The sequence below is a fragment of the Macaca mulatta genome, chromosome 4, assembly GCF_049350105.2.
Source record: "Macaca mulatta isolate MMU2019108-1 chromosome 4, T2T-MMU8v2.0, whole genome shotgun sequence".
NCBI lineage: Eukaryota > Metazoa > Chordata > Mammalia > Primates > Cercopithecidae > Macaca > Macaca mulatta.
In genome coordinates, this window is record NC_133409.1 from 144,239,092 (window position 1) to 144,266,342 (window position 27,251).

The 27,251-nt window shown below is 38.8% G+C and overlaps 1 protein-coding gene and 2 long non-coding RNA genes across 7 annotated transcripts in view; 1 reads left to right on the forward strand and 2 right to left on the reverse strand.

Annotated features, from left to right (window-relative positions):
• The window catches only part of ZFAND3 (zinc finger AN1-type containing 3), a 335,788-nt gene that overhangs the window by 169,538 nt on the left and 138,999 nt on the right, over nt 1-27,251 (reverse strand). The gene's annotated exons all lie outside the window — the stretch shown is intronic.
• LOC144340377 (uncharacterized) lies at nt 4,087-6,397 on the reverse strand. Its single transcript, XR_013416443.1, has 2 exons — nt 4,571-6,397; nt 4,087-4,403 (listed from the first exon to the last, which is right to left on the reverse strand). It is a non-coding gene; the product is annotated as an uncharacterized LOC144340377 (long non-coding RNA).
• On the forward strand, nt 18,048-24,735 carry LOC144340376 (uncharacterized). Its single transcript, XR_013416442.1, has 2 exons — nt 18,048-19,738; nt 24,049-24,735. It is a non-coding gene; the product is annotated as an uncharacterized LOC144340376 (long non-coding RNA).

A 27,251-nucleotide genomic window follows, 5' to 3' on the forward strand; every position in this document is an offset into this window, starting at 1 on the left:
GAAGGTAGAGTTCTTATGAATGGGATTAGTGAATGGGATCAGTGTCCTTATAAAAAGAAACGAGAGAGCTGCTCTCTTTTTTTTCTCTCTCTCTACCATGTGGACACAGCAAGAAGGTGTCTGTAAACCAGGGAGAGGGTCTTCACAAAGAACCCAATGGCCAGCACATTATTGTTTTAGCCACCCAAACCATGGTATTTTAAGATAGAGACTTTGCCAATTTTATTTTCTGCTATATCCCTATGCTAGGATAGTACCTGGTATACCTCAAATGTTTAGCTCAGCTGGGCATAGTGGCTCACGCCTATAATCCCAGCACTTTGGGAGGCCAAGGAGGGCAGGTGTCACCTGAGGTCAGGAGTTGGAGGCCCACCTGGCCAATATGGCAAAATCCCGTCTCTACCAAAAATACAAAAAATTAGCTGGGCATGGTGGCAGGTGCCTGTAATCCCAGCTAATGGGGAGGCTGAGGGAGGAGAATTGCTTGAAACCGGGAAGTGGAAACTGCAGTGAGCCGAGATAACACCACTGCACTCCAGCCTGGGCGACAGAGCAAGACTCTGTCTCAAAAAAAAAAAAAAAAAAGTTCAGCTAAATATTTGTGAAATGAATAAAACTAGACCCTTTAAAAAACATGCAAACAAGCACAACACTCAGGAAGCTGCTCTCTGCTCTATTTCTGGAGACCAAGAGCCCCTAACATAAAGCAAATATTTAATAATGTTGGAAGGAGGGAGGAAAGGAGGAGCTAAGAATCTAAGTTAATCCACATCCTTAAATAACTAACAGGAACAAGAGAAACTAGAAGAACTATGAAGACAAATCAATGCTAGGTATTTGTTTTAACTCAGAATGAGGCTGGCTTGAAAGATACAGAGCCGAGTAAGCATTTAGGAAGCAGTATATTGTAATTTTACAAAACAAAACAAAAAACAGTAAGCTTGTAAACAGAATCTTTATTGAGAGAAAATGAACAGCTTGAACTACATGGGGGAAAACAATGCATAATGTCAGGAATTGAGAGAGACAAAGACAAAATAAAAAAATTTTTAGGCCGGGCGCGGTGGCTCAAGCCTGTAATCCCAGCACTTTGGGAGGCCGAGATGGGTGGATCACGAGGTCAGGAGATCGAGACCATCCTGGCTAACACGGTGAAACCCCATCTCTACTAAAAAATACAAAAAACTAGCCGGGCGAGGTGGCGGGCGCCTGTAGTCCCAGCTACTCAGGAGGCTGAGGCAGGAGAATGGCGTGAACCCAGGAGGCGGAGCTTGCAGTGAGCCGAGATCCGGCCACTGCACTCCAGCCTGGGCGACAGAGCGAGACTCCGTCTCAAAAAAAAAAAAAAATTTTAGAGCAATGACATTTCTGACAGGGGTGGTAATGAGGAAAAGTTTGCAACAGATGTAGTGAGATACCACAGCAAGGACAAAATTTGGCAGGAATAAAAGCATAAAGGTCAAACTGGAGATACATATTGAGACCACATATTTACACAGCTTACTAGGAAAGCAGCATCGAAGTTCATATGCAGTGATACAGAAAGAATCCTATGTACTTCTACAGCTGTCAGGAAAAAGCACTAATCACAGGCCAATGGGGTAATAATAATGTAAAGGCAAAGAAAGTTACTATAGGAACTTTGCTTCCAGTTTTTCTACTTATTGGCAAAATTAATATTTTCTTCTAAGGAAGCATTAAAAACTTTTTTAAAAAAATTTAATTTACACAATACTTCCAACTCCAATAACTTTAACCAGTAGTTTTTAAAGCAAGCTCTGTAAGAGTAAGAATATGCAAGTAATTAGAATAGTTCTGGACTTGCCTGAGAAACTCAGAATTTACTCCCGGAAAATACTAAATCTATTCAAGAGATTATTTTAAAGAGGATGTTTCATTTTGAAGGCATGTCCAACAGTAATAATGCAACTTTCTACAGAAAGGGAGCTGAGACCAAAGTATGACCGAGGGTCACTACATCTGTGCCACTTTCCAGTGAGGAGAGTTGGAATGTCACCCCAACCTGAGTATCTGGCTCCTGCTCCTCTCCCTTCTCTCCATCCTGATTCAACAAAGCGCCAACAAATGATCTCAGAAATTCTGTGGCAGAACAGTAGTGCTTACACAGGGGTTAAGACTTAGAGTCACTAAGTCTGGAGCAGGGCCAAGGTATTTAAAGTTTACAAAGGTTCTGCAGGTGAGTTGGAACAACCATTTGAAACAGTACAACCACTTCATTGAGATGCCTACTACATTTTTAGATTTACAGATTCAGATTTATAGTCCCACTAACACACACAAGTATAGGTATCATCATCTTTATCAGAATAATACACTCCAGGGTCTAAAGTTTCTATAAAATTAATTCTATGCCCACTACTAACTCATTTGATTGTAAACATTTTTGGCAATGCTCACCAATTGAAAGAAATGCTAAATATTGCTACTAGGAGGACTTTTTGAGCAAATTCAAAACTGAATCATTTTTTTCCAAAATCTAGAAATGTATTCCTCTGAACATCACCACCTGCAACCTCTGACTCATCATATCACAAAAATGAGTTTCTCTCATGCTCAGAATTCCATTGGTTACTCACTTCTAACTCCACTCGTTTGCTCTGAGTTTATAATGTTTTCTAGAACTGGGATTAAATTTCACACTTTACAGCAGGTAACGCAATCTGATTCAAAGTAAAGTCCCATTCCAGCCTAAATATTCTTAAATATTTTCAAGGCTTTTAATGCTCAGAGATAAATCATTGCCCTATATTTGTGAAATGTAAATTCTGACACTGATAAGTTGTGGGCTATCTGAATGAGAACATGTCTTACTTATCTTTGTATTCCCTGTGCCTGGAACATTTAGTAAACATTCTAGTTTTTTTTTTTTTCACTGATATAGTTGTCACTTATTAGGTTGGTGCAAAAGTAATTGTGGTTTTAATAAAGTATTAATTGCTTTTTAATACTTAGGCTTCTTAATGAGGGGAAAATACGCTCCTTCCTGGTTAAGTATGGATAGGTAAATAATATAACATTCATCCCTTCTTCAGAGACTCATCCTTTGCTATAATGATTGAACTTTCCTAAATAGAGAAAGAACAGTAAATGAACTGCCAAAATGCAAAAATAAATACATAAATAATTTTAAAAGCCAGGTCAACATAAAGCTGGACAGACAGGGTTGGGAGGTATTCAGGTTTTTACTAATTTAAACGCTTATTTTTATCCACTAAACTAAGGATAAAAAAAACCAACAACTGTCACTTAAGAAAACTGGTGGTTATTTCTTCACTCCCCAAGGAAGATGTTTCTTTGCACAGCAGGTACTGGTAGTGGCTTACTGAACGTAATTTCTGGTGCCTATCATAACATGCAACCACTACCACCACCCCCAAAATCCACTTAAATCCTCACCTTCCCATAGGAGCTTAGTCACTTAACAGACCACAAACTCCAATGTCTAAAGGATAGGGCAGGTAATGTAAGTGAGTAAAGTAAGCTAGGCTCAGGACTACAGGGAGTAGTTTAAACTGGCAAACTCAAGGATACCTGCCAGTCTAAAGGGCAATATCTACTCAACTCCTGCCAATCAGAGCCACAAAGAAATGTAAAAAGAAAAAAAAAGTATATTTTGTAAAGAGAAGCCAAACTCAGAATTTATGTGACATCTCCCCTATTTTGAAAACACTGCAGGCCAAATCAAACGTATCTGCAGACAATGTCTACTTTTGTGTTTTCCTTCTAAAATACAAACGTCCCTGAGAGAGCTGGTTATCTATTTCAGTCTTGGGACAGCAACAAAATGCTTTTAGCACAGGAGGTGCTCAATAAAGACTTGTTAGATGGATAGATGGATAGATCTGAGATTACAAAATATTTCAGGCATAAAAAGACTAGAATAATAAAAAGCAAATCTCACATAGCTTCACAACTTGACAAACATCTGCCTCTCCTGTCTCATCTACTTCTTCTAACTTAATTCTCCTTTATCTGTTCCGCTTTTTTCTTTCTCAACTACGTGTGCTTTGCTATGTTGGTGGCACTGTGAACCTTAAGTAATAACACCAACCTAAACTTTATCTATTTATTTATTTTTTTGGAGACAGGGTCTCACTGGGTCACCAGGCTGGAGAACAGTGACACAATCTCAGCTCACTGCAGCCTCAACCTCCTGGGCGCAAGCAATCCTTCCACCTCAGCCTCCCGAGTAGCTGGGACCACAGGCATGTGCCACCAGGCCTGACGGGGTGGGGGTGTGTGTGGGTGTGTGTGTGTGTGTGTGCGTGTGCACGTGCATAGAGACAGGGTTTCGCCATGTTGCCCAGGCTGGTCTCGTATCCCTGTGCTCAAGCTATCTGCCCGCCTCAGCCTCCCCAAGTGCTTGGATTACAGGCATGAGCCTAGGTTCTTAATGTATCAGTATTTGTTAAACTGAGTTATTCCATTACAAAGAAATGTTTGTTTTATTTTATTTTTTATTTTGCTACATTGCCCAGGCTGGCCTCAAACTCCAGGGCACAAGTGATCCTCCTATCTCCACCTCCTAAGAAGCTGCGACTACAGGCACATGCCACCACACCCAGCTTAAATTTTATTTTATAAAAGAATTCCCCTTGAGTATCACATTCCTCTAGTACCTTACATACCTGATGCTCAATAAACACTCACTGCCTAGTTTACAGATCTTTATTTAATAAGCTAAAGACTGAGAGAAAATAAAACTCAAGTACTAGAAGTCTTATATTGTTGAACAATTAGAAATAAAACATCCCTTTTTAATTTTTTCAGACAATTTTCACATTCAACTTTTGAGACTGCTGAAGGAAGTATAACTGCTGCAGTAGCCCCATGAACACATAACACATACAGCAATGACCTCTCTGATAATTAACAGCCTAAGGCCTAGGCTTCTGTAGTCTCAAAATAGAGATGCAATGACAACTGCAACTGGCCCATTCCACTGGTTCAGACCAGCTTAGTTGGATCTAGCTGAAACTTGCCTTAGCCTTTGGACGAGTAGCTCACTCTTACAGATAAGAGTACTGGACACCTGGATGCTGGGATGTGGAAGTCCACTGGGCTTCAGTAGAAGTTTTAAATAAATCACTTTTAAGATAAAGTTTCTGCCAACTAGCTTTCCGCAGTGATACACTGCTTTGTTCAAATTATGTAATCAAATACAATTCAAATGCTTTCAGAAAGTACCATCTTTACATCCTACCATCAACTATAGAGGAACTCATAAGGGAGTGATTGTTGTTCAAATGTTTACTTTGCTTCTAGTACCACCTGGGGGAATGTGAAAGCTAAGACCACACATCTGAGCCCCCATTCCAACCTCATGGCTCTGCCACTGATAATATACTCCCTCTTCTCATATGTACAATGGGAAACCTGGACAGTTTTACCTTAAAAGCTCTTAACACTTAGTTCATCTGACTCAATTTTTGTTTTAGTTTCTTTCTCAGCAGTTCTAACTAATTGTAAGAATTGGCATTTCATTACCTTTATTCTTTGAGTCACTGGAAGAAATTTCATGCTGTATCTTGCAATTACCATATTGGTCCATTAGATTCATTTTATAAATATAATACACATTACGGAAGTTTAGTGATCTTATTTTTCCTATATCTTGAAACATGTTAACATTTCATCATCCAGAGAGTTAGTTTACCACTACTCATCAATTATATCCAACTATGCTTTCAAAAAGACTACAGAATAAGGAAAATAAAAATGATGGAATCACCTCCACTGAAAGATGATGCAATCATGAAATAAATTTCATTGCACTGCCCAAAGTCAGTCATGTGTTGCTGAACAATGGGGTTACGTTCTGAAAAACACAATTTCATTGTTGTCTGAACATCATAGAGTGAACTTCCACAAACCTGGATGGTATAGTCTAGTATACACTTAGGCTATATGGTATAGCCTATTGCTCTTAGACTACAAATCTGTATAAGCATGTTAGTATACTGAATACTGTAGGCAATTATAAAACAAAGGTATTTGTGTATCTAAACATATCTGAAAATAGAAAAGGCACAGTAAAAATACCATATAAAAGATAAAAAATGGGGCCAGGGGTGGGGGGTGGCTCATGCCTATAATCCCAGCACTCTGGGAGGTCAAGGCGGGCAGATCGCCTGAGATGAGGACTTCAAGACCAGCCTGACCAACATGGAGGAACTCCGTCTCTACTAAAAATATAAAATTAGCCGGACGTGGTGGTGCATGCCTGTAATCCCAGCTACTTGGGAGGCTAAGGCAGGAGAATCGCTTGAACCCAGGAGGCAGTGGTTGCAGTGAGCTGAGGTAGCGCCATTGCACTCCAGCCTGGGCAACAAGAGCAAAAGTTCATCTGAAAAAAAAAAAAGATAAAAAATAGTACACCTGTATAGGACACTTACCATGCAAGGAGCTTACAGGACTGGAAGGTGCTCTGCATAAGTGAATGGTCAGTAAATGTGAAGGCCTAGCACATTACTGTGGGGTTTATAAACTGTACACATGGTACACTAAATTATTATTATTATTTTTTTTTTTTTTTTGAGACGGAGTCTTGCTCTGTCACCCAGGCTGGAGTGCAGTGGCCGGATCTCAGCTCACTGCAAGCTCCGCCTCCCGGGTTTACGCCATTCTCCTGCCTCAGCCTCCCAAGTAGCTGGGACTACAGGCGCCCGCCACCTCGCCCGGCTAGTTTTTTGTATTTTTTAGTAGAGACGGGGTTTCACCGTGTTAGCCGGGATCGTCTCTCGATCTCCTGACCTCGTGATCCGCCCATCTCGGCCTCCCAAAGTGCTGGGATTACAGGCTTGAGCCACCGCGCCCGGCCGACTAAATTATTTTTTTAAATATTTTTTCCTTCTACAATAATAAACTAACCTTAGCTCACTGTCACTTTTATATTATAAAACTTTTAAATTTTTTAAACCTTGGACTCTTTTGTATTAACATTTAGCCTACAACACAAACACAACGTAACAGCTGTACAAAAATATTTTGTTTATATCCTTATTGTATACGCTTTTTTCTACTTTAAAACATTTTTAGTTTTACTTTTTAAACTTTTTGTTAAAAACTGCAACACAAACACATACATTAGCCTAAGCCAACACAGGGTAAGGATCATCAGCATCACCGTCTTCCACCTCCACAAGGATCTTTTCCCACTGGAAGGTCTTCAGGGGTAGTAACAGGTATAGAGTTATCATCTCCCGTGAAAACACTGCCTTCTTCCAGAATACCTCCTGAAGGAGCTGCCTGAGGCTATTTTACAGTTAACTTTAAAAAAATAAATACCACACTCTAAGGATAGATAGCATAGTAAATACATAAACCAGTAACACAGTCATTTCTTGTCATTATCAAGCATTATGTGGTGTACATAATTGTACTGGCTATACTTTTATACAACTGGCAGCACAGTAGATATACTTACACAAGCATCACCATAAACACATGCGTAATGTATTCTGTTAGGATGGCTACCATGTCGCTAGGCAACAGGAGTTTTTCAGTTCCATTATAATTTTATGGGACCACTGTTGTATATGTGGTCTGTCCTTGATGGAAACACTGTTACACATGACTATATTTGCATCATCTTTCACCCTCTAGAAGGCTGCTCCACTGCTTATGTCATTTGCAAATATAAAAATATATATAATTGGCTACATTTTTATTGTACAACCGTGAAAGGAAAATAAATCTCGGGACCCAAAATCACTAAGCCAAAGGAAAAAGTCAAGCTGGTAATTGCATATGGCAAATCTGCCTCTCATTCTATCCCTAAATAAGATACCTATGAAGATAAAAAAGCTACATAACTCCCTCACAATTTACCCACAAGGAAATTCCTCGTGGACAAAGGACAGACAGAACTCAAAGTTGTCCCTCTGCTCATATGAGACAAATGCATATCTGATTGCTTCCTTTGCACTATTGTTTCACTAAGCAAGACTACGGCATAAGTGACCATTCTTGTAAATGGTGTATTCCGTGAAAGGTTAATCAGAAACTCGAAAGAATGAAAGTGTCATTTACCTGCTTATGACCCAGAAGCCCTCTCCCCACTTTGAGTTGTCCAGACTGAACCACTATACATCTTACATATACTGACTAATGTCTCACGTCTCCTTAAAATACATAAAACCAAGCTGTGTGTGCCCTGACCACGCTGGGCACATGTCATTAGGACCTTCTGAGGCTTTGTAACAGGTGCATCCTTAACCCTGGCAAAATAAACTTCCAAAATTGAGACTTGTCTCAGTTACTCTTCGGTTTACACAACTCATGTTGATCTTCTACAAGGAAAAAATTTTTAAATAACATTATTTCCCCCACAAGCCACCACCCAGAGTCAAACACTATATATTTTGGTGTTTCACATCAAAAATATACATATATATTTACATATTACATATTTTAAATTTAGAATTTATAACAAAACTTCTTGAGAATTCCATGATCCTCCTACAGTAACAATGAGCATTCTAAAGTACCTACCTAACCATGACCAAAAATCACAATACCCTAAGATCTCATTATAGCGGTCACAGACATGAAGCTGATGATCCTGGCTTCAATATGGGTGAAAATAGTTATTTTAAAAAAAGAATTTTCACAGAAAAGCATCACTTAGTCCAAATTTGAGACAAAGATAACAGCTGTCTTCTCATTCCAGAGTCCTGAACAAGGTTGTACTGTGATTTATAACTGTTGACCTCAACATGCTGTAGTTTCTGTTTAAATGCCCCAAATGTTTCCAAATACAAGAAACAAGCTATTCCTATGAAGAAAATAGCATCCTAAGTCAGCCAAAATTCTTCTACTTATACATCTATTACCACAAGTATCCCGATCAGCCTCTAGGCTGGAAGTACAAGCTAGGTATGGTTGCCTTAGGCTCAGACCACTGATTTCTCATTTCCCTTTTAGATAACTCAGTGACTTAAATGTACCCCCTGATCCTTGCTATGTTCTCCTGGTGCCCTTAGAAGTATATTCCAATTGTGCTTTTTTGTGCACAAGAACAAAAAGAAAGCAGAGAAATAAATTCCCGTTATAAATTTTCCAAGAGGAATCTACTTCACCAAGCTGGGTACTGCTTACCCTACAATTAATTTTAATATTGTAGCAGGGAAGACTTTTTTCCTTTATGTTTTAATCTGGGGACAAGAACAAATCCAGTAATAGAACGTCAACATTAATTTGAGGGGAGATGAAAAATGACTTAATAACACTGCAGCAGGATTAATATTGTACGATAGATCATGAAGCCATAAAACTCTTGACAAATTCATTTTTGTATTGCTGTATATTCTTGCTAATAGGGCAGGGCATATCTGAAAAGCTGTTAATACCTTACTGCACAAATGCCGATCAAATTGTACTGCAAGGGGATGTATTGTGCAGGAGGTAGAAGAAGAGAATTGTCCTCACCCATTGCAGTTTGCAGTTAAATGTAGCAGAAAGAAGAATAAGGGCAGAGTGGTTTCAAGCAGGAAGCTAACACTTGCTTCAAATCAAGTGATACAATTCAGAAAATGGAGTTGATGGTTACCAGGAAAACAAATTGGAAAACAGATCAGCAAATGATACAAGAGAGATTATTACCCAAACAGCTCTAAACAAGGCACCAAGCCAAGAGGCCAAATAGGGAAATCTTTGCCTAGTACCGACACAAAAGCTGCTACAAGGTCCTCAAACAAAATGTACATTAAAAACAACTACATCCAAGCAAGGCAGGTTAACAGGGACTGGATTTCTCTTCCTGCCTGAAACAAAAACAACAGACAAGAATTACAATTTTCATGACTCTGGACATCTGGCAAAAAAAAAAAAAAAAGACAGTGACCTCTGAGAGATGGAAAACGAAGACCAGCCCTATAACTGTCTCGGCTTATTGCCTTGAAGAGAATTACCGGGCCATGGAACAGAGAAGGGAATGCAAAGTGGAGTCCAGCAGTAGTAGCCCTGGCTTGGTAGGCATGTAACCTGTGCAGCTGCAGCTCAGAAGGGTGCAGTGCTTGGTTTAATGATCTGATTAAAATTAGAATTTTAAGAAACTAAGTAATTTTTTAACAAAGGCACACATTTTCATTTTACACTAGGCCCTGCTAATTATATTGCTGGTCCTACTTAGCAGATGTGCTGAGTTGAGGAAATAAGCTAAGAGGCCTGATGAGAACAAAGCAGCTCGGAGTTCACAGAACAGAAAAACACACAAGGAAGAGTTATATTTCAGGAAAGGGTCCTGATTATTCAGCCAAGTACAGGTCAGCACATGCATATGAAAAAACTATCTGAAACCAGGGAAAGAACCATCGTAATGGATTGTTTTGACAGGGCTTGAGACACACAGACAGGGCAAGGAATTGTGCCTGTGCCCAATGTCAGACTGGAAAAACTCATAATTCAGGGGCATTGCATAGAGTACTCAAGAAGGTTTTATCTTGGAAGTAGAGAACAATTAACTCTACACTGAGCACCTCTCTAAACCCACTTTTAAACACACACACACACACACACCAATTCCAAAAGACGAAATTGTTTCCAAGTAACTTAACTGCATCTTAGAACAAAGATCAAAATTTGTACATTTACAGAAATACCTGGCACCCAATGAAGTAAATCTCACAGTATCTGCCACCCAGACACAGATAATCAAATACACAAAGATGTAAGAAAACATGACCCATGAAAAGAATAATCACAGCCAATTCAGAACTGACAGAGATGTTGAAATTAGCAGAGATGGATATTAAAAGACCACCACAGCAGAATTTGTAGGCTGCCACTGAAGCAGTAATGAGGTGAAAAATTTTAGCATTAAATATCTTTATTAGGAAAGATTTCAAATCAATAAACTCAGTCTCCACCTTAAGAAAGAAAATAAGAATAAACTCAAAGTAGAAGAAAGAAAACAAGATTAAAGTGAGAATTCATGTAACAGAAAAAAGCCATGAAACCCAAAAGAGGGGTCTTTGAGATGATCAATAAGTTGATAAACGTCTAGCTAGACTGACTAGGAAAAAAAAAAGACACAAATTATCAGTATCAGAAATGAGAGGTGTCTTCACTACAGTTTTATATATATTAAAAGCATAAAATGCTGGCCAGCCTGGCCAACATGGTAAAATCCCATCTCTACTAAAAATACAAAAATTAGCCAGGTGTGGTGGCCGGCGCCTGTAATCCCAGCTACTCAGGACGCTGAGGCACAAGAATCACTTGAACCCAGGAGGCAAGAGGTTGCAGGGAGCTGAGACGGATGAAATGTTATAAACAACTTTATGCCATAAATACAAGTTAGAAGAAATGGACAAATGCACTGAAAGACAAGCTCACTCAAGAAGAAACAGATATTCTGAATAGCCCTGTATCATTATCAAATAAATTGCATTTTCAGTTAATACTCTCTGACAAAGAAAACTCCTTGTGTAGATGGCTTCATTAGTGAATCTTACCAAACATTTAAAGAAGAAACAACAGCAACTCTAAACAAACTTCCTAACAGAAAATTAAAGAGGAAGGGAATACTTTCCAACTCATTCTGTGAGTTCAGAAGTACTCTAATAACAAAACCAGAGAAAGACATTACAAGATAAAACTACAGACTAACATCCATGATGAAATGTAGATGCAAAAATTTTAAGCAAGATTTTATCCAACAATAGAATGTATCACAACCAAATGGAATTTATACCAAAATTGTATGAATGCTTTAACATTTGAAACCCAACCAGTGTAATTAATTTACTATATTAATGAATTAAAAGAGGAAAAAACCACATGATCTCAACAGACATAGAAAAAGCATTTTATAGCCAGGCATGGTCTCAGTTCGAGACTGGCCTGACCAACTTGGTGAAACCCTGTCACTACTAAAAATACAAAAATTAGCCAGCCATGGTGGTGGGCACCTGTAATGCCAGCTACTCAGGATGCTGAGGCAGAAGAATCACCTGAACTCAGGAGGCAGAAGTTGCAATGAGCTGAGATCAAGCCACTGCACTCCAGTCTGGGAGACAGAGTGAGACTCTGTCTCAAAAAAAAGAAGAAAAGAAAAGAAAAGAAAAGGAACAGGAGGGGAGGGGAGGGGAGGGGAGGGGAGGGGAGGGGAGGGGAGGGGAGGGGAGGGAAGGGAAGGGAAGGGAAGGGAAGGGAAGGGAAGGGAAGGGAAGGGAGGGAGGAAGGGAAGGGAGGGAGGAAGGGGAGGGAGGGAGGGAGGGGCATTTTACAAAATTTAACATTCATTCTTCATTTGAAAAAAAAAAAAAAACTCAGCAAACCAGAAACAAAAGGGGGCTTCCTTAACCTAATCAAGAGCATCTGTGAAAAGCCTATAGCTAATCTCATACTTCATGGTGAAAGACTGAAAGCTTGCCCTCTTACATCAGCAACAGAAAGGGACATTTGCTCTAACTACCTCTATTCAACATCGTAGGCTGGGTGCAGTGGCTCAGGAGGCTGAGGCACGAGAATCACTTGAACCCGGGAGGCAGAGGTTGCAGTCAGCTGAGATCGTGCTACTGCACTCCAGCCTGGGCGATAGAGCGAGACTCAGTCTCAAAAATAAACAAATAAATAATTAAATCGTACTGAGGAGTCTAACCAGTATAATAATGTGAGAAAAGAAATACGACATAACACAACATGTCAGTCAATGACAGACCACATATACAATGAGGGTCTCATAACATTAGCCATTGTGTTACAATTGCCTACAGTATTTAGTGCAGTATACTCTATGACGTTAGCACAACGATGACATTGCCTAACAACGCATTTCTCTGAATGTATCCTCAAAATTCAGAGTACATGACCATAGAAGGTATCTAAAGTGGAGAGAAAGAAGTACAATTGTCTTCATTCACAAACATCATGACTGTCTGGTGATGTGGTTTGGCTCTGTGTCCCCACCCAAATATCATCTCAAATTGAAATCCCCACATGTCCCCACCAGGAAGGGACCTGGTGGAAGGTGACTGGATCATGGGGGTGGTTTCCCCATGCTGTTCTCGTGATAGTAAAAGGGAGCTCTCACAAGAGTTGATGGTGTTAAAGTGTGGCCCTTCCTCTTTCTCACCTGCCACCATGTAAGACACGCCTGGCTTCTCCTTTGCCTTCCACCATTATTGTTAAGTTTCCTGAGGCCTCCCTGCCCATGTAGAACTGTGAGTCAATTAAACCTCTTATGTTTATAAATTACCCAGTCTCAGGCAGTATCTTTTTTTTTTTTTTTTTTTTTTTTTTAGAGACAGTGTCTCACTCTGTTACACGGGCTGGAGTGCAGTGGCACAATCTCAGCTTACTGCAACCTCTACCTCCTGGGCTCAAGTGATTCTTCCACCTCAGCCTCCCAAGTAGCTGGGACTATAGGTGTGTGCCACCATTCCCAGATAACTTTTGTCTTTTTTTGGTAGAGACAGGGTTTCACCATGTTGGCCAGTCTGGTCTCAAACTCCTGACCTCAACGGACCCTCCTACCTCGACCTCCCAAAGTACTGGGACTACAGGCATGAGCCACCACGCCTAGCCTCTGGTAGTATCTTTACAGCAGTGTGAAAATGGACTAATACATCTTTATAGAAAATCCAATGAATAAATAATAAAGTTACTAGAACAAATAAGTTTACCAAGTTTACAGATACAACATCAATATATCAACCATCAGACACTTTTTTTAATGGTTAAATACCCTTTAGAGTAGCATCAACTATATTAATTGCTTAGAGATAAATCTGACAAAATATGTGAAAGACCTATACAACAAAAAATATGAAATTTTGCTGAGAGAAATTAAAGAAGGCCTAAAGAGAGATCACTTCTATCATAGGTTGAAAGACTCAACATTGTTAAGATGTAAATTCTCCCAAATTAGTCCACACATTCACAGCAATCCCAATCACAAATCCAGCAGGTTTTTTGGGAGAAACTGACAAACTGATTCTAAAACTCATATTGAAATAAAAAGGACCTAGAATAGCCAAAACAACTCTGAAAATAAAGTTGAAGGATTAACATTACGTGATTTCAAGAATTATTATAAAGTTTTTGTAATCAAAAGAGGTATTGGCATAAAGGCAGACAAACAGATCAATGCAACAGAATATAAACTCCAGGGAAAAAAAAAACAACACACATATATTGACAACTGACTTTTGACAAAGGCCCAAAGGTACTGCAGTGTGAAGAAAGATAGCCTTTTTAACTACTGGTACTTGAAAATAATAAACTCAGATGTATACCTCCATATCATATATAAAAATTTACATAAATCATCAGTATAAATATAAACCCTAAAACTATGAAACTTCCTGAAGAAAATATAGAAAAAATATTTAAAAGCATGATCTATAAAGAACAAATGGATAAACTGAACTTCATTGAAATGAAAAACTTCTCTTCAAAACTCACTGTTATAAAAAAGACAAGTCACAGAGCAAGAAAAAATCTTTGTAAACATAAATATGAAAAAGATTTGTATCCAGAAGAATATTAATAATATCAGTAATAAAAGAAAATACCCAATTTAAAAAGAGGCAAAAAATTTCAATGGTTTAACAAAGATGCATGGATAGCGATAAGCTCATGAAAAGATGCTCAATGGCATTAGAGAAATTCAAATTATAACCATAATGAGATATCAGTACACACCTATTAGAAGGTCTAAAATTAAAAAGACTGACCATACTAAGTGTTGGTGAGGATATGGAGGAACTGAAACTTCCATACATTGCTGGTAGGAATGCTGAACAATATAACCACTTTGGAAAAGTCTGGCAGTTTCTTAAAAAGTTAAAACATACAACCTATGATATGATCTAGACATTTCATTTGTAGGCATTTACCTAGAAGCAAAGGAATATACATCCATATAAAGACATTTATGTGATAGCCAGGCATAGTGGCACATACCTACATTCCTACCTACTTGGAAGGCTCAGGTAGGAGGACCACATGAGTTCAGGAGCTCAAAGCCACCAAATGTCCATCAACTAATAAATGGATTAGGCAGTTTGTAGTATTAGCCACATAATGGAATACTACTTAGCAAAAGAAAAGAATGAACTATTGATACAGACAACAACGTAGATGAATCTCAAAACATGCTGAGTGAAAGTAGCCAGACCAAACAAAAGAGTATATAGTTGGTCATGGTGGCTCACACATATAATTCCAGCACGTTGGGAGACCAAGGTGGGACAATCGCTTGAGCCCATGAGTTTGAGACCAGCCTGGGCAGCACAGCAAGACCCTATCTCTACAAAAATTAGCCAGGTGTTGGAGCACACGCCTGTAGCTCCAGCTACTCTGGAGGCTGAGGTGGGAGGATTGCCTGAATCTAGAAGGCTGAGGCTGCAGTGAGCTGTAATCACATCACTGTCCTCCAGCCTGAGCAACACAGCTAGACCCTTTCTCCAAAAAAAAAAAAAAAAAAGAGAGAGAGAAAGAGAGTATATAATGTATGAGTTCAGGCCGGGCACAGTAGCTCATGCCTGTAATCCCAGCAGTCTGGGGAGGCCGAGGAGGGCAGATCACTTGAGGTCAGGAGTTCGAGACCAGCCGGGCCAACATGGTGAAACTCCGTCTCTACTAAAAAATACAAAAATTAGCCAGGCATGGTGGCAGGCTCCTGTAATCCCAGCTACTCCAGAGGCTGAGACATGAGAATTGCTTGAACTTACGGGAGGGGCAGAGGTTGCAATAAGCCAAGATTTCTTTTTCAGAGAAAATAATGAAGGTAAAGGTGGCAGGTATGTGAAGTAGCCAAAAGAATAATTATTTGTTGTGGAAAGGCAAAAGCTGCTATTCCTACTTCCAAGTCTGACAATTTTGAGTAAAGCAAAAGTTTATTATTTTCCTGCAGATAGGCAATAAACTCTCAAGTCACTAAAGCTGTCTCCCTGAGATAGAGAACTAATCAAACCTACAACACAATATACTGACCACTGTATTGCTCATCAAAAGGTGATAGTAAATGCTTTCTAAGTAGATGAGAAAGAACATTTCAGAATTTTCCTAGATTTGAAAGAGAAGACAGCCCTTAAATTATTTCACGAAAAAATCAAGACAAGTCATCAACAATTTCTGACTCCAGGCCATACATAGGTCTTCTTCAGCTTCAGGAATATCACAAAGGATGATTTTATCTCAGAAACACTAGCTTAGGTACTCGGTGTAATGCTTCAAAGTTGTGCTATCTAATACAGAAAGCAACAGACACATGTGGTTATTTAACTACGATTAAATAAAATGGAAAATGCAATTCGTAAGTCACACTAGCCACACCTGAAGTGTTCAATAACCACATGTAGCTACCATGTTGGATAGCACAGATAGAGAACATTTCTATCATTACAAAAAGTTGCATTAGACAGTGCTACTCCACAGTAACCAAGTTTAGAGAAAGATGATAGCTTTTTCACAACTCTTTAGTTCTGCAGATATTTTCGTAAGTGGCGTTAACAGTTTTATAAATCCATGCTTTTTAAAGTTTAGGTACTGGGGCCACCCACCAATGAAATGAAATTTGCTTCAAATACTATCAACCTAGAATGGAGCATAGAATTTTTTTTAATCCCATAAAATTTCCTTTACCTTAGGTGTATTTAACTACTTGCAAAGCACCATCAATAATCTATGGGACTCAAAGTTGTTCTGCCCGCTTTGCAACATTTGAAAACTGACAGAGAAGAAAATCGTGACAGTTTTACCAAATCAGCAACTCAGAAACTAAGAAGAAGCAGTGAAACAATTAAAAGCCATGAATATACTGACAGAGTATACTCATGATGACTTTGACAAATGAACTCGAGGGAGGGAAATGCCAACAAAAATTCAGTAAGTGCAAAGTTTTTTTCAAAATAAACTGCCACTTTATTAATGGATATAAATGTTGGCAAATTGCATGAATAATTCAGGTCTACTTTCAGTTAAGTGGACTCTTCACTAAAGCCATACATTACTGACTTCACAGCACTTGTTTCTAGTTGACTGCTAAATAAATAAATAAATAAATAAATAAATAAATAAATCTACTCTAATCCCAGTTTACAGCCAGTAGTGAAGACAAATATTATCTATCACTCATCCGCCCATTTTAAGTACCGTCAGCCAAAATAAAATCTTACCCCAATGTTGTAAAAAAAAAAAAAAAAAAAATTAATAGGCCTGAAAACCTTACAAAGGGAAGAGAAGGCATAAAGTATAGCACCTCGTCCAACTATCAATCTGCTAATGATCTCATTCAAATAAAATAACAGCTATTGTGTGTGACTCCAAGAGATAATCTTGAGTGTTTCAAATCATAACTGGTAAGTCCTAACTCTTTATAGATCCTCAAAATTAACATTCTCACAATTCTATATACCTACAAGAGTCCAAAAAATGCTGAGCAGCCACATCTGTTATTCTAACACCACACTTAGTGTGTATATTATATCTGGAGGTGTATTTTCATTAACAGAAGATTCATCCATTATTTCTGAAGCCTCACAGAGGCAAGTATAGACTTTGAGTGGCTAACAAAACAGAAAGACTGGGTTGGTGAATTAATGCTCTTATAGAGTGGGGCTTATGTGCTAAACCCAGCTTTATGTGGGCCTTCTGTGTGCAGCTGGAGAACAGCTGCTGCCTCAGTCACTTTAAAAAAGCAAAATGGGTAATGTGCTAAGTGAGGTACAACAGCTGGGTCCTACCAAGCCTAATAAATTGCAAACAGGTTAAAATAAATAGGAGAGAGGCTGTTTAACCCAAACGAAGGAAGTGGGAGAAAAACTGAGCATACACAACTAATTTTGATATTCCATTTTTTCTTTCCCTCCTATGCAACCAAAAATCATTTTGGAAATCAAAGATTTTTATTTTATTTTTATTTTTTCTAAGACAGGGTCTTACTCTATCGCCCAGGCTGGAGTGCAGTGGCAAGATAACGGCTCACTGCAGCCTTGACCTTCTGGGCTCAAACAATCCTCCCACTTCAACCTCTCAACTAGCTGGGACTACAGGCACACACCACCATACTGGGTTAATTTTTTTTTTTTTTTTAATTTTGTACAGATGGGGTCTCACTATTTTGCCCAGACTGGTCTTGAATTCCTAGGCTCAAGCAATCTTCCCGCCTTGACCTCCCAAGTGCTGGGATTACAGGAATAAGCCACTGCACCCAGCTGGGAAACAACTACCTAATAAGGACAAGATATATCAATGAGAAGAATTTGATACAAATGCAAGATGAAGCCATTGTTTCTGCTCTTCAGGCAGAGAAAAATATGCAAATATGGAAAGCAAGCATTGCTTTTTCAGAAAAAAAAAATCTTAAATAAACCTTGGAATTAAGTGTGAGACTGCTGACTGGAAGTAATGAAGAGTAGATTCAGTCATTGTAGAAGAACTTGGCAATATGAGGAAATGTGCTGGAAAACTTCATCCAGCCACCAACAACAAATTTACAGTCAAATCAGTCAAATCAACAAGTATAAGCAAAAAATTAATCTCAACTAGTAAGACAATGGCCAACCCAGGACTCATTCCCCTGCAAAGATACACAGAATAGCATCTCTTCAATTTAAAAATGTGTTCAGTATATACAATAAGAGGGTTCAGTAAGTAAGGGCTGGGGCACAAGATGGCTCAGAAAAAAGATCTTAGTTCATGGGTTCAAAATAACAAGAACTACAAAAGCACTTTGTTAAATGTAAAGCACTTTACAGAGAATGGAGACTAAAAATTATGATCAAACAAAAACTAAAAGTTATTCCTGATGGTTGAAAGGAATATACTCAAATCTCTGTGAACAAATACACCTGTATCAACATCACAAACTACACCATCAATCTAAATTTTCAACAAGGATCTTCACAGAAAGACTGAGGAAGAATAAATGATGGTCCTAGACCAACGCATACTTAGTGGGTTTTGTTTGTTTGTCTGTCTGTCTGTTTGTTTTGAGACGGAGTCTCGCTCTGTAGCCCAGGCTGGAGTGCAGTGGCACGATCTCTGCTCACTGCAAGCTCTGCCTCTCCAGTTCACACCACTCTCCTACCTCAGCCTCCCGAGTAGCTGGGACTACAGGCACCCAACACCACGGTCAGCTAATTTTTTATATTTTTAGTAGAGACGGGGTTTCACCATGTTAGCCAGGATGGTCTCGATCTCCTGACCTCGTGATCAACCCACCTTGGCCTCCTAAAGTGCTGGGATTACAGGCGTGAGCCACCACGCCTGGTCCCATACTAAGTGTTTTTTAAAATCACTGGGAGGCTCCATTCCAATCCTATTCCAATCTTTCTCTGTTTCTTGTCCTGAAATCTGAGTCAAGGGCTCTGACCTACTGGGCCTTAGAGTGAGGACACTAGGTAATTCTTGCCACAGAACCAAATTGTGTCAATACTTAGTCCCTAGAATGGGTTCCTCTGGCCTCTCAGTACACCAGAAGAAACAGGCTAGAACCTTGACATGCAAAATCTTTTGTTACTTTTAATTTTTACTTAACTTCAAACTTTCGAAAACTGCAAGCATAATTCAATGATCTGCCATATACCATTTACCTAGACTTACCAACTGTTCATATTGTTATGAAAAATCTGACACATTTTTGATCCCTGACCTATATGTTTTTCTTCTGGGCAGGACTTTACATCTTAACAAAACTTCTAAATTCTCTGATTTTAATGATACTAAATTATTTATTTATTTATTTTGCTCTGTCACCCAAGCTGGAGTGCAATGGCGCCATTTCAGCTCACTGACAACCTCCACCTCCTGGGTTCAAGTGATTCTTGTGTCTCAGCCTCCTAAGTAGCTGGGATTTTTGTAGAGATGGGGTTTTCACCATGTTGGTCAGGCTGGTCTCAAACTCCTGAGGTCACTGGTGCCCGGCCTGATACTAAATTAATTTAATAACCACAAGGGGATTTGATTGTTTCCTAAAAATAAACATTGAGCAAGAATCTACTAAGCAAGATTCCCATCAAAGAAGCAGTTCCCCTCAGATTTTCAGGGAGTAAACATCTCCCAAATATTCAAATCTGGCACAGGTGAACAGAAAAAAAAAGCAAATTTCAATAACCACTGAAGCAAGTCCCCTCCCACACACACACAGTATTTTAGTTCTTCTGAGTAACTCACAACTCTGACCACTATCATATACAGACATTCCCTGATGTTCAATGGTTTGAATTACATACTCTTTCAACTTTACCATGGTACAAAAGCAAAACACATTCAGTAGAAACCATACTTTGAGTATTCATCCAGCCATTTTGTTTTTCACTTTGGTACACTATTTAATAAAATATGAGATATTTAGCACTTTTATTATAAAACAGGCTTTGTGTTAGATGATTTTTGCCCAACTATAGGCTAATGTCAGTGCTCTAAGCATGTTTAAGGTAGGCTGTAGCCTAAGCTATGATGTTTGGCAGCTTAAGGGTATTAACAGCCTTTTTGACTTACGGTATTTTTAACTTACCATGGATTTACCGGGATGTAACCTAATTTTAAATCAAGAAGTATCTGTATTTGCTTCCCCTACATACCTTTCTCTTGCTTAAAAATACTGCAAATAGCATAAACAATCATATGCCACATAACATTTCTGTACATGATGAACCACATATGCAACACTGATACCACAAAATTTTAATGCTGTACTTTTACTACACCTTTTCTATGTTTAGACACACAAACACTTAACACTGTGTTTCAAATGCCTATAGTATTCAGTACAGTCACATGTTGCACAGATTTGTAGCCTAGGAGCAACAGCCTATACCATATAGCCTAGGTGTGTAGTAGGCTACACCAACTAGGTTTGTGCAAGTTCACTCTAGGAAGTTCACTCAGAACATGTCCTCATTGTTAAGTGACACAAGACTGCAGTTTAATTGCATTGAAATATATATTTAAGAATTTTAGGGGTAGGACTTCATAATGCTCCCAGATTACTGGACACACTTGGATGTTTCAAAAACACAAGGTCAACTGGGCATGGTGGCTTGCACCAGTAATCCCAGCAACTAGGGAGGCTGAGGTGAGAGGATCACTTAAGTGAGACCAGGAGTTTAAAACCAGCCCAAGCAACACAGAGAAGGGGAAGGGGAAGGGGAAGGGGAAGGGGGTCTTAAATTTTCTTAATGCAGGGTTTGAATACATTTGATCAGCTTGGCCTGATGAGAAAACATGAGAAAGCATGTGGTCTTGGGAATGAGTATGCCAGCCTTGCTCACGCCCTGTCCCAGTACTCACTCTGAAAAGATTTAAAGCCTCTCTCATAGTAACTGCTAGCCATCCTTACTGCTTATTTTCCCCATGGAGCAGCACACACCAAATACTACCAACACCACACCCCCATATTAACACCCAGCTTCAGGCTTCCTACTGATCCTCCGTCAGGTGGTCTGGTTTTTCACCCCTCCAAGGAGGAGTCTGCATCCAGTATTCGCTAACCCAGCTCTGTATCTTTTTTGGCTTTCTGAATACACAGTATCCTATCAATGGTTAGGCCTCACCCAATTAGTACTTTCAATAAAAACTTTTATTTTTTTCCCATCCATTCCTAGCCCTCTTGCCTACCCCAGGAACATATCTCATTCTACAACCTCTACAGAATATTAAAACTTGTTTTTCTTTTAAATCTCTAATGAGACTTCTAGAGACAACCCATTAAATCCCAATTTCTTGTCAAAAGAACAATTCTAGTCCTGTGATCACTTGCAGAATACAAATTATTGACCCAAGATGATCCCAGAAAATGTTATTTTTCAGTTCTAATGTTCAATTCCTCCCATTTAGATATTCTAGTTGGTGCTCTCCTACCAGCAGGACAATCATTTTAGAGAACCTTTAATGTTATCATTTACATATGGCAGCAACAACATCAAAACAAGAGGATTATGTTAGTAAAATAAAATCATCAAGTAAATTTACTTGAGAGCCCATGTGGAGAGAAAAGGGTGACTACATCAAAAGGAGAAGTGTTTGGAATGTGGAGTCAACACTCAAAAAGGAAAAACAGGACATCCATGAAGGGGAGAAAATAGGGTCAAAGATGGGAGGTTGGTAACATACAAGTAGACCAATCATTTAGCAAGTGTATCAAGGATAATGGAAACCAAGTTTCTTGCTGTAAGAGAACACTGTAAAAGAAAGTGAGAAAACGAGACTGAACCCTGAGGTATTGGGTTGGAACTGGAGTTATCAGTATTAATTCACAATTTTCAGTATATTTAAACATAGAAATCAACATAGAAAATATAGGTAAATGTAAACGTATCCACTGAGAGGATCTGGAAGTAGCAAAACCCCAACGGTAATGAGCACACTGGTTACCCAGATCTTGGCTTCTAAATACTTGTTTCCCTTAAAAAGAACTGAGGCTCCTTGGAGAAATGACTGATTATCTAGGGCTAGGATGGGGAAAGTACAAGGTGAGCTCAGAATATCTTTTTTTGTGCCAGAAAGCAAGAAACTATCGAAACTACTCAAAATAGACACAGAATGCCTGAAGAGGCATTTACAGGCCAAATCTAGGACAATTTTAGCATCAAAACTGATAATGGTACAGAAGATCATAATCCACTGAATAAAACAGGAAACTATGAGTATAAGTAGATACAAATTAAATGAGTAAACAGTGTCACAAAGATGGAGATTTACCTAGTTTTAAAATACTTTCCCACAAAACATTTATTACAAAAACAAGAAGAGTAACTTTACAGTACTAAAGCCCAGCAGATATCACCCTAATAAGGCAGTTACAGAGGTCATCATTAGTAATGAGTCAAATTGAAAATGTATGCCCTGTAACAACAGAGTACAATGAGAACAACATAATTACACGATATTCCTGCAAAGGTACATCGCTTGCATCACACGAGGAAATAACAGATAAAATCAAATCAAGGAAAATACAACATATAACTACTTTGTCATCTCCAAAAGTGCCAAGTTCATGAAAATCATGAAAAGACTAGGGAACTGTTCTAGAAGGAAATAAAGGGACATTATGGGGACATGTGCTATAAAAGACATTATCAAACCTGAGGATTAGATGGTAACAATCTATTAATACTAATTTCCTGATTTTGGACATTTTGTTTTAGTTACAAAGAAAAATGTTCTTGTAGAAAATAAACACTGAAGTATTTGGGAGTGATAGAGCATCAGGCTGGCAACTTCTTCTCCAATGGTTCCAGCAAAGTTATTTGTGATTTTTTTTTTTAAGGTAAATCCAGAAAATCCACTTATGGGAAAACCCAGAAAATTCAACTATGAGTCTGGCAAACCTAGGTTCCAAATCAGGTTCAGTCACTTATGAACTGCGAGGCCCTGGACAAGTTGCTTAATCTCTCTAAATGTTGTTTGCTCAGTGAATAATGAGGATCAATCTACGGTGAGAATTAAGTAAGAGATACCAGGCACCTTAGCACAATGTCTGGCACTTTGTATGTGCTTTTTAATTGAAAATTCTAATTTCTCTGAAAATAAAATCTGATAATGTAAGGCTTAGTTTTCCCTAAAATACTTAGAAGAGAATACCCAACCCTGGTCACATTCTAGCATTTGTATATAGACTTTTTAGTCATCAATCACAGTTACTATTTCTAGAACCTGCTGTTTGCAATTCTGTATCATGGTCTGTCACTGTCTTTGCATAGAAGGAAAATGCAAATGCCAACCTCTTCTATGATTCATTCCCCCTTTGTCTACAAACCATGCAGTCTGGTTTGCCGTTGTGTAAAGGATCATTAAAGTTATTCTTCTGGGCCAGGAATTGTGGCTCATACCTGCAATCCCAGCACTTAGGGAGGTCAAGGCAGGGGGATCCCTTGAGCCCAGGAGTTCAAGACCAGCCTGGGTAACATGGCAAAACCCCATCTCTACAAAAAATATTAACATTAACTAGGCATGGTAGCACATGCCTATAGTCCCAGCTACTCAGGAGGCTGAGGTGGGAAGGTTACTGAACCCAGGGAGGCCGAGGCTGAAGTGAGCCATGATCGTGCCATTGCACTCCAGCCTGTGTAACAGAGATCCTGTCTCAAATTTAAAAACTTCTGTCAGTGATTGCTTCACTGCAGTCCACAAGACAGCAGTATTCAGTATCCTATTCTCAACTACTTATCACAGCTGATTTGTCTAAGACAATGTATATTTATCTGGCCTTCAGAGAGTATAGTTTCCTCATTAAGTGAAGAGCAGGAAGGGAAGAACAGCACAACTCAAAGGAAAAAAAAAAAAGAAGGACAACCCTCACCTGGGAAGCAGTGGAATAACAACCATATAAGAAAGGAATTCCAGGGGTCTCAGATGTCCCTTGTACACTGTCCAAGTCAAGAAATGGATATATGAACTTCTGGCTACTTACTATTAACCTTATAGAAATGGTTGGGGTATTTTTTCCCAATTATATGTGTGTGCATATATATTCTGACATACACGAGATTGTCTGTATATACCAGGACAGTGCTACTCACAGTCCACAGATCAGTGCCAGTCTGCAAATTGTCACTGGTCTAAATAAGTAGACCAGTAACTGATCAATAAGTAGTTACTGGTCTAAACAAGTAAGTAGAGAAATTAAGGGTAAGAACTTAGAAAATTTTATAATTTGACATATTAAGTTTGCTGAATATAATAATTTAAAAATCAGGACTTATATTTTATGTCTTTACAATCGGTGCTTTTAAAAATCTAGTTATTTTTATTGTACTTTACAAAAATATTGAATTGCCATAGGTTGAGAGAAAAAAAGAACTGGTCTTTTACCACAGATAGTTTAAAAACCAATACACTAATTTTCATATCCTACATTTATACACGATAAGTTAATATTCACTGGGCACTTACTACATGCCCGGTACTGTATGCTGTACACACAGTATCTCACTAAATCCTCACAGGGATCTAAGTCCTATTACTACCCTCATTCCCCAGATGAGAAAACTAAGGCTCAGAGAGGATGTACAACTTGCCTAAGTTCCACAGTAAATGATATGAACTTAAGCCCTTAATCACTAAGCCATAGAGTCCTGAAAACCACATAAAGTAATAAAAGAAAACTGTAAAGTTACAGAGAAATGATGGAAGAAGGGATTCCGGAATGCATGATAGACCAGTTGGTGTTCTTTGAATATGGGTATTTTGACTTTGCTCTATGGTATATGTAAGAGTAGTCTACTTAACTAGGCTCAAGTAAAGATAAACTGTATACATACATACATCTCATAGGGATCCAAAGGCAGGGATTGAATCAATGTCAGAAACCAAAGATGGCTGGCTGTCTCTAAGGGTCTGTGCACTTACTGACACTATGAGTGGTTCTGCTTTGTTCTCTTTGCCACGGTCATCTTCTTTAACCTGCACAACCAAAGATGGCCCAGCCCAATACACCTGCACATCACCAGCATTTAATCTTCCTCTGCCTCTCTCAGAAGTTCACATTTTCCCCAACAGCCACACAGGTCAGAAGTTATAGACTGGCTACCTTATGAATCAAGCACCCCTTCTGGTCCTGTAGCATGGTAGGGTAGTCATATGATACAGAACTGGGTAAATCCACCTATAACAGCTAGGCATCAGAGCAGGACATCAAAGTCCGTATCTCTTTTACTATATTACCTGATCTTTGAACAGACAGCAATAGTCCAGAAGTCTTGAGGAAAGATTTGCACTCAAAGATTTGTTTTCTTTTACAGGAGTTAGAAGGGAGGACAAGGAAAATCTGAGGGGGTGGGGGAAGAATGAAACAGAAGGAGAAATAGAATCACAACAGAACAAACTATGGAAAGGATTATAATATATGGAACACTAGCCCAAGTCAAAAACAGTTAACGTTCTTCCAGGAAAGTAGGATTTGTAAAATAACAGACTCATAATTGAGATCTTGGGAACAGAACAGGAAAATGCACAGCTATTTATCTATAATATCTTATGTACCCTGCATTATTGGCTTACTCTGTTGCAGTATGATAGAGTACTATATCCAACAGAGAGATCTTAGGAGTGCTTGACACCTAGATCAATAGAACATCTTTAAATTCTAGACTCAGAGGAAAAAACAGCAGAAAGTCAAAGAAAGAAAGGGAGGAAAGAAGGCTTCTACATTCAGAAGCAGACTGGACATTCAGAAGCAGACTGGAAACTATCATAAAGACTACTAGTGCTATTGATGAAGCAGGATGGAAGCTGAAGAACTAGAAACTAATTTTATTTATTTGGATCTTTTTCTTTTTTCTTATTCTGGCTAAAGTTTTGTCTCTTTTAACTTTTAAACCGCCAACTGTTTCATGGATTTTTTGTATTGTTTCTCATCTCAAATTCATGTATTTCTGCTCAGATCTTTACTTTTTCTTCTACTAATTTTGGATTTGGTTTGCTCTTGCTTTTTTAGTTAAGGTGCATCACTGTTTATCTGAAGTTTTTCTTCTTTTCTATGTAGGCACTAATAGCTATAAACTTCCCTCCCAGTACTGCTTTGGCTATATCCCACATGTTTTGGTATGTTGTGTTTCCACTATAATTTGTTTCAAGAAATTTTTCCATTTCTTGACCTTTGGGAGTTTCATTATTAAATGTCTTTAGTCTTCTTTGGGTTAAACTCACTTGGTGTTCTATAGGCTACATGTGTGTCCAGAATCGGTTCCTTCCAGTGGGTTCTTGGTCTGACTTCAAGAATGAAGCCACGGACCCTTGCAGTGAATGTTACAGTTCTTAAAGATGGTATGTCTGGAGTTTGTTCCTTCAGATGTTCAGATGTGTTCAGAGTTTCTTCCTTCCGGTGGATTTGTGGTCTCACTTGACTTCAAGAGTGAAGCCGCAGACCTTTGCAGTGAGTGTTATAGCTCTTAAAGGTAGTGCAGACCCAAAGAGTGAGCAGCAGCAAGATTTACTGTGAAGAGCAAAAGAACAAAGCTTCCACCCTGCGGAAGCAGAACTGAGCGGTTTGCCATTGTTGGCTTAAGTGGCCACATTTTATTTCCTTATTTGGACCCACCCACATCCTACTGATTGGTCCATTTTACAGAGCGCTGATTGGTCCATTTTTACACAGTGCTGATTGGTGCGTTTACAAACCTTTATCTAGACACAGAGCACTGATTGGTGCACTTTTCCAGAGTGCTGATTGGTGTGTTTACGAACCTTTAGCTAGACACAGAGTGCTGATTGGTGCATTTACAATCCTTTAGCTAGACAGAAAAGTTATCCAAGTCCCCACTGACCCAGAAGCCCAG